This window comes from Lycium ferocissimum, chromosome 7 (assembly GCF_029784015.1).
Source record: "Lycium ferocissimum isolate CSIRO_LF1 chromosome 7, AGI_CSIRO_Lferr_CH_V1, whole genome shotgun sequence".
Classification (NCBI taxonomy): domain Eukaryota; kingdom Viridiplantae; phylum Streptophyta; class Magnoliopsida; order Solanales; family Solanaceae; genus Lycium; species Lycium ferocissimum.
In genome coordinates, this window is record NC_081348.1 from 28,867,454 (window position 1) to 28,881,389 (window position 13,936).

The following is a 13,936-nucleotide window of genomic DNA, read 5'->3' on the forward strand; positions in this document are numbered from 1 at the left end:
TTTAAGAAATATAAAATTGTAAAGTATGCATATATTGAATACAATTAATTTTATCAGAAAATTGTTTCATAAACTTTATACACAAAAATGTAGCAAATTTTATCAAACACTTGAGAGCATATATAAATCTCATCGGAGGTGGATATCGTTTAACACAATTTTGAGCGGATTTTAAGCCGAAAAAGTAAAGAATCTACACTTTTTCATAGATTTATAAATCAGAGAAACTTAAAAGTTTCAAAGCACGATTTATAGCTAAATCAACCTTGCGCAACTAAATCGAGAATATACACATTTCATACAATTTTTATACATAAATTTTTGAGCGAAATTTTAATTATTTTTTTTTAAATATGTTTTGTAAAGGGTTTGTAATGTAATGTTTTGTAAATAAATATCATTACAGAGAGAGAGAGAGAAAGAGAGGGAGGGGAGAAATAAATTTGAGAGGGAGAGAAAACTTTTAAAAGATATGATATATACGTTATTTTGTGTAATTTAAGAAAATATTTTTTAAGAACAATAAATAAAATCAACTTAAATAAAGGAGCGTAGAGGTTTTTTCCGTTCCCTTTAAAAATACCCAGCCCACCCAAATGCTTAGGCTTAGTAACCGAATCCCAATTCACTAGTGTATTAGGTCAATATAGTATATAGATTGACTGAGCATGAAATTTACATAAAAAATAATTTTTTTTTTTTTTTTTTAATTTGTGGTTAAAACAAGTTTTAGACATTTGTGTCGCTATAAACCTATATATCATCTTATTAAGGTAAAATGAGAATTTTAAAACTACGGTTTCCAACTATAAATATATCATTCGTTTTTAAACAGAATAAAAAGGAAAATTATATAAATTGGGGTAGATATAAGTATATATTAATGGAGAAGCGCTTCTCTCTCTCATTCTTCTTGTTTGCTTCTCTCCCCGAGAACTTAGGACATTAGAATTCTGCAAGCAAACGATTATAAATTATGAAATTTACAATAGCAAAATTAAACAATCTCACAAAAAAAAAAAATCTTCAACGAGAAGTCAGTACTATTACTTCTACAGATCTACGTGTGCTTAAACTTACAGTTTAGACATACTGGTCCACACTTTAAAGTTGAGGCACCAAAAACAACTTGCAAAGTGGGTTTTCAATTTTCTTGGAACCAAAATTACTTCATATCAACATACGCATGGCATATACGTCTGACATTATTGAAAAGGTTGCTAAATGGCACAGCAATATTGATAAGCAAATCCACAGAAGTTGGCACTTGGACATCAAGCTTGCTTTGTTGATAAAGGAAATAAATGAATAGCAAAGGAAAAATAAAGAACATGTTAATTTGTATCTTAAGAGTATTTTAACATAAATTTTGGCGTATCATCTATCTAATGATGTTTTTTCCTTTTTTCCTAATCTTTAAAAATAGCATGGATAATGATTGGATATCTGAAGATGCGGCTAATAAAGCTAAGGTTGTCATTTTCATATACTATTATTTGAGAAAAAACCATTATTGGTCATTGATTTATTGTATTATATATACACGTTTTTAGTGTTCGTATTATTTTACGGAGCACATTAATTTTATCAGTTATTACACATTCAAACATCAATGCACAAAATAAGTCATGCCATAAAATACTGAAATAAGTGCGGAAGTTCTTACTATTACAAAATCCCCAAAATCCGAAAGTCATTGTACATGACTCTAATCTAAAACATGTCTAAGGAATGAAATCTGTCTAATAAATATCCATAATGTCCAGAGTAAGAAAAGACATCATAAGAGGAAGATCTTCAGGCGGCCTGGCATGGGAAGAAGCTCACCCTAAATCTATCAGCAAACGTCCTCCACGCTAGATGTGAGGGCGGGTAACAGTCTCCGTATCATAATTTGCACTCAAAAGCATGCAACAAGGTAGTATCAGTACAAACCTTTGTGTATTGGTAGATATCATAGGCCGACTAAGATTAGTTCATGCATAATTCATAAAAATCAATAGAATAAACAAGCGATCGACGCATACGAATATCAATAAACCATAACAAGTCAACCAAGGATAATCACAATCAAATCACCAAGAATGTCAAGAATCACAATTAGGTAAGCCACAACGGAAATAAGTTTACCATAATGACCACACTCACTATACACACATGCTAACTGATGTCATTGCTCAGGAGTCATGACTGCGGGGGGACACAAGTGTCCGTGTACCCTTTCGTTCGGAATACTCATGGACCGAGCACAAACTTTCGCTCCGGAGTGAACCTCGGACGCGAGACATATCAACGTACCTCTGGTTTTCGGAACTAACCTCGGACCACGAGCCCATAATCTAGGTCACATATGTGCCTTCCCATACCTCTTACCGAACAATGTTTCTTACCTTCTCAATATCAATACTCAAATCATCATTTCATATCACAATACCATCGAGAAGATCATATTAGCTTCTTATCACAATACATTCACCTAATCAACACACGGGAATAGTGGCACGAAGCCTAAACAATCACTCAATCACAATCACATAGAAGTTCAGCCACACCTTATCATGCATGACAACTAGACATGCTTTCTCCTAAAGAATTCACAAACATATAATCAACTAACCAAAGTCTAACTCAAGTAGAGCGTAACCTACCTGAATGTAGAGCTAGGACAACACAAGTCACTCCGTTATATCCTTTCCTTTCCTTAAAGCCTCAGAACGCTCAAAGTCTAAAAATAGAAGGCTCAATGAGTCACAATTACCCAAATCACAAGTACCAATGCAAGAATATCCTTCCCTTTACCCCATTCCAAGGGGTGGATGATTTCCTAGGTGTTAAGCAACTTATCAAGGGCCTTAATAATCATTAATCATCAAAATCCTAACAACATTCTATCAATATTCCCAATACAAGCAGTTTTTATGGTCAAGACACCATTTTTATAGAACCCTAAGTCTCCATTCACTTAATTTATGACTCTAAGTGTTCAATTCATGATTAAGAGAAACTAACCCAAGCCTTTAGATGATAGCTAAAGGATAATAACCATAACCCATCAAGTTTAGAAGGTTTATTAATATTCTAAGGTTTCCATTTCAATTTCACCATTAAAGAACCATGAAGGGGATAACAATCATGAATGAGAATGGAATAGATGGAACTTACCTCTCAAGAGTTTCTTGCCCTAGCTTGGAATTTCACCCTAGATGCTTGTTGGGAAGTGTGTTGGTGTTTTGTGAATAAAGAATATGAGACTAAGTATAAAAAATTCGGGCCACTATTTTCATCGATCGCTCCAGCGGTCATCACACCGCTGCAGCGGTCCCGCTATAGCTGTCAAGTGACCACTATAGCTGACCAAAGAGAAATCCGCTTGACCGCTATGTCAACCTGTCCACCGTTATAGCGGTGCCGCCATAGTGGTCCACCGCCCGCCACAGTGGCCACTGAGGACATGGATGGCCGCTGGCAGCGGTCAAGCCGCCGCTATAGCTGTACCACCGCCGCAGCGGTCCATTTTGGGTAGTGAGCTCGACTTTTTGTTCAGTTTTCCCCCTATCACCCAACATTTCATCCGAGGCCTCAAAAACACAAAACAAATATGTACATATACTAAAGACGCCCTACGAATCCACCCGTGGCATCAAAATTCCCAACGGAGTTCTAATTTTCTACGTCAACCCCCGATGGACTCAAGGAAATCAAGTAACAACCACAAACAAGTCAAGTTTCAAATCATAAGCTTACACAATTTAGTTTCTCTTTTGGTTCGTTTTACCCTTGGAAAGGTTACATTTGGTGGGGTGATCCTACATTTCCCATAACGACCGGAAGGGTCATTACATATCGTGTATATCACAGTCTGACACTTAGAAAATTTTAGAAGAAAGTCTTTTGGGCCACAATTCTAGGCCTGCTCTTAGTACTGGTGACCTGATAATTGTTTTAGTTAGCCACTGATGGGCTTTTGCATAAATTATCCGCTATTTTTTTTAGTATAATAATTGTGAGCTTGGCCCAAAAGCACTGTAATTCATTTTTTGGCTTTGTAATTCAATTACCATCCTCGGTTACTTTACTAATATTATGTATACCTATTTGTTGTGATTACCCCTATACGTTGGTGGGTTCATCGAGGCCCATTAATAATTCTAGATTGAGTCTACCCCTAGCATGGATGGCATAAGCATTGGAACGCATATTGGAGCAAAAAATATTGATTTGTGCATTTTTCTGTTGGGCTTGGTCGGCCCAACTCGTTACTCTATTCAGTTTTGTATTTTAATTCATTTTGTGTATGATTTATTGGAACCCTTTGAGATTAGCACATATTTAGCGTCGCAAAAACTATTTTTTGGAAAATTAAAAAGCTGATTTTGGAAAATTCTTTTGAAAAACGGCCCTTTGGACTAATTATACTTGTATAAAATTGAGACATCTTTAAATTTGAGAATAATATTTTTTTGGAACAAAAATTGACAAACTTAGCCAATTTTTAAACAAAAATATCCTTGGACCCGTGGACTATTGGACCGTTTGGACAGGATTTGGACTTGGACTATTTTGATTAATTTAGAATAAAAAATCTAAAAATATAAAATATGGTTAAAATACGGATAATAATGTTATGCCAGAAAATGATTTTCTCAAAACACTTAACTTAACCAAAAATCTTTTTTTTTAAAAAAAACTCGGGTGGGCTTACGTAGTGTTCTATTTAGGTTAATGCCTTCGGGTTTTAACCTAGGTGTTCTAGTCCGAAACCTAAAACGCCCAATTTTGGGCAAAAATTTACCATTTTTATTTCTTGAAAGTGTTGTATTTTTTGCATAAATGACTAAACTTTTATTGTGGGAATCTAAAACAAAAGCAGTTTTTTATCAAAAATAATTTATATTCACAAGGCATACTATTAGAACCCATAGGTCAACCGTATTTTATGGATCCTTAATACCGGGTGCCTAACACCTTCCCCGGGGGATCACCAGAACCCTTACCCTCTGATTTAGACGGGTTTCTTTTAAAATTTAATCGTTTTAAATGAACCCTCTGAACTGGTTTTTTCCTAACTTACCTATAAGTTAGGTGGCGACTCTAAAATAATATCTATTTAGAGCACCATCCACGTAGAAGTATATTTATTTCTTTTTCCCAGTACGATTAAACCCGTACTTTCTCGGGACACTTTCCTTTTTAAATAAGGCAAGTGCAAATCCGAATCGGAAAAAATAAAACCGCAGGTTATACCCTTGCAAGCCAAGAGTAACATGAAGTTTATACTCACGTCGCGAGCGTTTTAACTTGAAGATTTAGCTCCACTTGAAGAGCTTTGCAACTTGAAGATTTAGCTCAAATTTGAGGAGCTTTGCAATTTCAAGATTTAGCTCGAATTTGATGAGCTTCGTGATTTGAAAATTTGGCTTATGATTTGATGAGCTTCATGACTTAAAGATTTAGCTCGAATTTGATGAGCATCTATATTTCAAGATTTAGCTCGAATTTGATGAGTTACATGATTTGAAATTTAGCTTGTAATTTGATGAGCTTTTAACTCGAGGATTTAACTCGAATTTGAAGAGCTTTGTGATATGAAGACTTTGCTCGAATTTGAGGAGCTTCGCCATCTGTAGTTTAAACTCGTGCATCATGGAGCATTATAACTTGCATTTTAGGCTCGTACGATGAGGAGCATTGTAACCCTCAGTTTAGGCTCGTGCGATAAAGAGCATTATAATTTGCAGTTTAGGCTCGTGCGATGAGGAGCATTGCAACTTGCAGTTTATGCTCGTGTGATGAGGAGCATTGTAACATACATAGACTCTTCGATTTCATTTTTGAATTTAAACTTGCCCCACTATGGAGTTCTTCTACATATTCATCTTTGCGGGGCTCAGAGATGGACAACCATTGATCTCCACTTGTATCCATGCTCAGTTCCATGTCATGCGCATGGGTGTCTAACTCTTCAAATGTATTGGGCTTTATTCCTTACAAGATGTAGCGAAGACCCCAATTCATGTCTTGAATGCACATTTCAATGCTAGAAGTTTCACTAAGGCGATATTTGCAGTTGAGGCTCAAGCTCCTCCAATGATTGATGAAGTCAATAACTGTCTCATCTTCATGTTGATAGACTTTTGTAAGTTCAATCATACTAACAATGCGCCTGGTGCTATAAAAACGATTGAGGAATTCTTGCTCCAGCTGCTCCCAACTATCTATAGAACCAGGTTTGAGATCTGTGTAACAACAAAAAGTATTTTCTTTGAGAGATCGGACGAACTGCTTGACAAGATGATCACCGTAAGTCCCAGCGTTGTTGCAAGTCTCGACGAAGTGTGCTATATGTTGTTTGGGATTTCCGTCACCAACAAATTGTTGGAATTTAGGATGTTGATAGCCAGCATGCATCTTCAAGTTATCAATCCTTTGTGTATACGGCTTTACATATATAAGAGAAGATTTGGATGCGGGCTCAGATTTATCCTTGATAGTGTCAATGATGAAGTCCTTAAATTTTTCAAGGGGTATGAGACCTTCGGTGGAGACTTAGACCTCCTTGATAGTTGTTGCTTGTTTGGCGGAAGACTCTCCTTCCTCTTTTGTTTTATGAAGCTTCATAGGTTCTTGAGTGGATCGTCTTTCCTCCATGCTCTCCATCTAATATGCTAGCTTAGAAAGTTTAGAATCTTGTTCTTGCATGTGCTTTGTCAAGCCTTCAATTGTTTTAGTCAAACTTGCAAGTTGTTCTTCTATAGTAGAAGCGTAAATCATCATTGCTTGCACGCCCATCATGGAGGACGAAAAATGATATGGATCAGTAATTGAATTAAGCTTGGATTGGGGAGCGTCTTGATAGGAAATTGGTACATATCCAGCATTTAAGAGATAATCATCTTCTTACATGAAGTGGTGGTTGGACTTGGAATGGCGTTCTTGTTGTAGATTATGTTAAGCCAAAATTCTTTCAAGTACCTCCGCAATATTATTCCCTTCCTCTAGCACGCGGGTAGAGGATATCATTCCTTTCGGAGAAGATGAACCTGACACATGAGCTGACTTGGACTGTACTTGAAGCACTTGGTGTCCTAGCATTTTGATTTTGCTTCTTTTGAGTTGGTCAATAATCTCCATGACAGCTTTCAATTCACTTTTAGAGTCAGTAGCCGCAATAGCATTGGATTTGGGGTTGATCTTTATTTGAGTCATTGAGATGTTCTTCAACTTTTAAATGAGGAGATGAGAGGTAGAGATTGTCCCACTGGGCGTGCCAATTTGTTTGCTACAACTTTTGATATGCGAAAAATAAACTGCAACCACAAACAAAATATGAAGAAACAGAGATTTTATTGATGAATATTGCGGGTAAAAATCTGTTTATGCCCTTGATTCCTCTCTCCTAATTTTTTTCGTAATTCGAGGGCCGTTAGTAGCGTATTTCTCGAACGTAGGATGACCTCCTTGTGATGTATTTGATCTTCAAGAACGGCGGACATTTTGATAAAGGTAGTATTTGATGCCTTGATCTCTTGTGAATACCATGAGTTTATGGGATATTCGAGATGTGATCTCTTTATGAATACCCATGAGTTTATGGAATATTCGAGATGCTTTTTTAAGGGAATATGTTTCGCTTTATATAGGTGTAAGTTAGGGTCTGGGTATTGTAGCCTTCAAGAAACCCTAACAGATATTGGGCTCATCTTGTAGAGTCCAACAAAACTTCGATATCTACAATTTACAAATAGTCATTGATTTATTGTATTATATATACATGTTTTTAGTGTTCGTATATTTTACGGAGCACATTAATTTTATCAAGTGAACCTAGTGAGAAATTTGGCCCCTGTTAGGTGAAGGCAGATAGCTTGTCTAAGTGAAGGGTATTCCAGTTTTTTTATTTTTTTTTTTTTATTTTTTATTTTTTATTTTCTTTTAATTTTTTAAAACAAAAAATTGGGGGTAGTGAAAGAGGAAAATAAGGGAAGGGATTACAAGGTGAGGAATTGAACCTTCACCAATAAGGTAAAAGTTCAGACAACCAACCAACTCAGTTATTAAGATCCCCAGGGCATTCCAGTTTTTAGTTCAAAAGGCCTTGTTTGGTTATGTGAGTCACTCACAGAGAGATAAATTAAGCCTTGTACATGCATGTTCACCTTGTGACAAAAAACCATGTGGTGGAACTATTATTTTTTCTTTGAGCCAAAAAAATATTTTCGCACTTCTTTTAATAAATCACCCAGACATATACTTTTATCAATAAATCTCTAAAAAAGATTCCAATTAAGGAAGATCAATTTCCTACCCTACTCATCCGAATGAGCGAGAAATAAACCCCTCCCTAAACAAATATGTAAGAAATAAAAACTTAGCAAAAATAAAAAATTTAGTATTGCCTCAGAGTTGATAGCATACATACTGTAAGACAATACAATATTACAAAGTGAAATACTAATATAATGATTAAATAAAATATAAAAATAAGAAGAATATATAAAATAAGAAAAGGCTATGTTATTCGAGCTTGTTTAATTCTGATCACGAGTGTTTATTGTTCTTTATCTTGCTTATGTAGCCATTGAAGCTTCGTATGCATCATCAATGCCCTACGTACTGTTCTCTCATAGGAATGTCAATGATAAATAAAGGATGCTCATTTAATAACATAAATAAAGTTGTTATGTCAATATACTAAATCAAGGTGTTAAAATAAAGTTGCTATTTTAAAATACAAAATAAAGGTAACAAGATAGCACATACAATAACACTACCTGAAAATAGCAGTTTGGCCATCGAGCCAGTGGGGCAGGGCAATAGGGGGACGGGGCGGGGTGGGGCAAGGTAGGGTAGGGGAACATTTAAGTGGATCAGGACAGGACAGGGCAGGGCAAAACTTCATTTTGAAAAATTTAAATGGGACAAGACAGGTGATGAATACGCAAAAATGTTAATTATTGTAAGAATGGCTTTATCCCAGACAAATCGAGTCCAAGCTTGAATGCCTATCTCAATAGGAAATTGGGACGATCTCCAATTCAAAGAAAAAGCGGAGGCGAGTAGCCCTATATTTTTTCAATTTTGTTTTTTTTTTGGGGCAAATTAATACTATTTTTGAACAAATATTTTGTGAAGAACTTCCTAATTTTTTCCTTCCACCATCATTTTCTTCAGGTGTTCATTAACGACAATGTAAAAAGTTAACCAAGTAAATAAGATATGTCCGGTACGTAATCTAGAATAAAGTGCAAATATTCGAAATTATTTAAAACTCTCACATGATAGACTTTGTTGCCTTTCAATTTTGAAATAGCTACGAGTTTTATACAGCTTTTCATAAGATTGAACAAACAAAATTATAGACAATATATAAGGAGAGTGAACCAACTTTTATTGTAGTAATCTTACTTTATAATAACCTCTAGAGTTAAAAGCATATTGCAATATTGATCTGTTTAAAATAATGAATTTCAAAATGTATAAAATCAAAAGTTATTTTTGCAGCTTCATCAAGATTCTAAAATGCACAAATTATTCCTTATGCAATTCTGGCTGCATCATCCTTTTCTGAAACTGAAGGTGATTAAAACAAATATTTTAAAGAACAAAAAAAAAAAAAAAAGTAAAAGAGTTGAATTGGTCATCACAATTAAATGGTAGCATTTGATACTACCAGTTTAGAGAGTCTAGATCAAGTGGGCGGTACAAAATAAAACGAACGTTGCAAAGTGCAAATAGAATAGGAAAATTTAAATGGGGCAGGGTGGGGCGGGTTAAAACTTTTGAGGGTTGAGGCTTGCTCTGCCCCGCCCCGCTGACGTCCCTACCTCAATACACACAAAAGTGCAGAGTTTTGTTTCCCCCACCCCCCACCCCCCCCCCCCCCCCCCCAAAAAAAAAAAAAAAAAAAAACAAAGAGGGAGAATTAGATTCAGCCATTGAGGACTTTACAAAACCCGAGTATCACTTTATATATATAGAAGTTTCCTCCAGAAAAAATTATAAAGCTTATGTCCAAACAAAATAGATTTCAGAGGATTTTCAATAACACATGTTCGTAAGATTTCATGACCATGCGGCATGTTTATATCACGTTGTATATCATCTATCAATGTATGTCACGTAGAGATTTACATTGATAAAACATAAATATACATGAGATAAATGGATATATAGGGTGATATACGCTGGTATATGTAGTGATATATACGATATGCGGGGGATACATGCGTAAAGTCTCCTTCAACCTTGAGCTTTCAATTTGAAAATTATCTCAAATCATCTCCAAAGACGTCCAAATGATATTCAAGCTCCTTAGGGTGATATACACTAATATATATGGATATGCAGTGGGATACACAGGTGTAGTGTTGCGGTATTTGGCGGTTCATTGAAGTAATTTGAAATGATTTTGATTATGGCTACAAGAATGAAGAAGACGGTGTTGATTGTGGTTAGGGTTTTACCATGGTTATGGTTGCAAATGCAAATGAAGACAAAATGGTAAAGGAGTATTATTCATATGGGTTTCTGCACAAATCATCACATTTGGGCCTAAATTGGGCTAAACGAATTAATCAGATCAGATGGAAATGGAAGAATAAAGGCCCAAAGCCCATAAGAAAATACTACAGCTGTACATATCCAATGTCATCATTATATTCCTTGTAATTATTCCTAGTTTGTTAGTGAGTTAGCAAATAGAAAATAACCAAGTGTCATTTCTGTTGTAGAGGAAATGCCTTCATACTTGTATAAATATAGGACCATGTACAGATTCAATTCATCATTCAAAAGCAAGAAAATTTTATTTACATTGTTCTTCATTTATTTCTACATGGTATCAGTGCAGGCTTAAATAGTTGCTCGTTCAGTCCTTTTTTTCTTCTTGTTTTCTCACTTTACATCTCTTGTTTACTTGCTTTACATATTTCTTCTATGTCTAATTTACCAGAAAATACAAATGAAAGCACTGAAGTAACAGTAGAAACCACCCTAGTTGGTGATGCTGCTACTTCTGCTGGAATTACTACAAAAGATGTAGTTGATTCTAGTCATCCTTTCTATATCCATCCCTCGGATTATCCAGGGATGAGTCTTGTTTCCATTATGTTTGATGGAAGAGGATATGGGGGGGGTCGGAGTCAAAAAGAGCTTAGTAGACATCATAGCTTATTTTCTAACCAAGAACAAGATGGGATTTGCGGTCGGATCTCTAGGTCGCTTTCACTTCGATCCATCACTTCAAAGCTTGATCGGATGTAATGACATGGTTTTGTCATGGCTCCTTAATTCACTCTCCAAGGAGATAGCAAAAGTAGTCTTTGTACTCAGTCAGTGCCAAAAGCCTTTGGAAGGACCTGGAAGATAGATTTGGTCAGGCATCTGGTGCTAAACTATTTCAATTGCAAAAAGAGCTTAGTGTTGTTATTCAAGGAAACACTAGCATTTCAACTTATTTTACTAAAATGAAAAGTTTATGGGATGAATTAGATGCTTTAAACACTTTTTCTAGTTGCACTTGTGATCGCATATGACATTTGGTGCAAGAAAAGTGTAAAAAGAAGTAAAAGGCTACTCCATTTCTCTCCTAATGGACTTGAATGACACATTCATAGGGGTTAGAAGCAATATTCTCACGTCTTCTCCCCTACCCAGTATTGGTCAAGCTTACCCACTTATTGTTCAAGATGAAAAATAAAGAGAAATTCATGCCAATCCCATATATCTAAGAGACTCAGCAGCCTTAATGACTAGCACTTCAATAATGAGAGGGTTTAATAACTACAAAGGACAAAAGAACAATTATGATGCTAAGAAAAACTCTCTATTTTGTAACTACTGCAAGAAAACAGGACATACCATTGACAAATGCTACAGGCTAAATGGTTTTCTAGAGGATTTTAAGTTCAACAAACCAAAGAAATATCAAGGAAAGAAAACATCAAGGAGATTTACTAATAATGTTCTTGCCTCAATAGAGGGTAGCCAGCATGAAGGCGACATAAGTTCAGAAATGAAGTCTCTAAGTTAGGAAAATGTTTCACAACTTCTGCAGAAAATGAACCAAAATGGTGCAGGGCCATCAAATGTTTCTGCAAATCTGAGTTATGCTGGTATGGTTAAGTTCTTCAATACTTTTGCTTGTCTATTACATATTAACAATGATTCTTGGATACTAGATAGTGGAGCAACTGAGCATATGACATTTGATAAAAGTTTCTTTTTATCTATTAAACCCCTTCCTAAACCCATTATGGTAAATTTGCCTAATTCACAACAAGTGAAAGCAACTAATTCAGGATGTATTTCTCTCTTATCTAATCTAATCTTACACGATGTTCTCTTTATACTCTCTTTCAGGTTCAATCTTCTGTTTGTGCACAAGTTATGCAGATAGCTTCAATCATATTTGCTTTTCACTCCTAACACTTGCTTTATGTTGCAGGGCCCTTCAATGAAGAGCCCTCTGGTTCTTGGTAAGCAACAAGGAGGTCTATATATATATTTCGCGCACAAAACAACAGTTTACAAAGTACAAAGAGTCTACCACAAAACAATCGTCGATAGCCGCGTAATTTTAATCTCAAAGCTTTCATGTATTTACTTCCCGTTTTAGTTTCTTTCATTCCAATGTAAAAGAAAAGTTATGTCATTATAGACTTGGGCACATGCCTTTGAGTAATATGAATAAAATTGTTTAGAATTGTGTTTCTTCTTCTTGCAAATTCCCTCCTTGTGTTATTTGTCCTATGGCAAGACAAAGCAAATTACCTTTTCCTACAAGTACAATTTCCACTAAAGCTAATTTTGAGTTAATACATATAGATATACGAGGACCATATAAAACAATCACCCATGATGGTTTTAAGTATTTTGTCACCTGGACTGATTTGATTAGTACAAAGTCTAATGCCTTTTCTATTATTCAATCCTTTCTTTCAATGGTAGAAGCACAATTCAACTCTAAAATTAAAATCATAAGATCTGATAATGCCTTTGAATTAGACAGTGGAAAAATTCAATCAGACTTTCTTCTCTCCAAAGGAATAATTCATCAAAAAACCTGTGCTTCTACTCCACAACAAAATGGAGTTGTGGAATGGAAGCACAAACATTTGTTAGAAACATCAAGAGCTTTACTATATCAAGATGGACATCTACAAAACGCCGGCAATATCATCGAAGGGGGGGGGAATGCTTGTTAACATTATTTCCTAACCTATCTTATAAATAGATATCCTTCTAGAGTACTCAACTATAAAACACCTTTTGAACTTTTATTTCACACTAAACCTTCTTACTCTAACCTCAAGTGTTTTGGGTGCTTATGTTTTGTTTCTACCTTACCTACTCACTGTGGACAGCAAAAATTGGAAGTTTGACCCGCAGCTTTCCCTCCAAATTTTGAAACGTCAAAAACCATATAAACTTAAAATGATTTCTCGATTTTTCTAAAAATGATGATCCTTCCTCTATTTCATCTTATCAAGATCCTTCCTCTAACACAAATGAAAATTCTAGTCCCTCTTTCTCCCATTTTACTGAAGTTGTGTCTTCTACTCCTAGTTAACCTTTCACTACTCTACCTCTCATTATTCCTGATACTCTTCCTTCAGAACCTATCATCCAAACTATTCTTAGACAAACATCTAGAGTTGATAAGAGGCCAGCTTACTTAGATGATTATATTTGTAATGCCTTACAACTTACAGATGTTAGTACCATTTGTTTTCTTCGTCCTGTCACCCCTAATTCCCTTCGTTTTAATAGTTTGTCTTCTAAAAATCAAATGATGCTCAATTCTATTTCTAGTATGCAAGAACCTGTTAATTATGATTTGGCTCATTTTGCTGGTTGAAGACATCATCCTCGGATGGCTTGTAAAGAAGCTATGGATAAGGAAATTAAAAGACTAGAATTGAACAAAACATAGGAA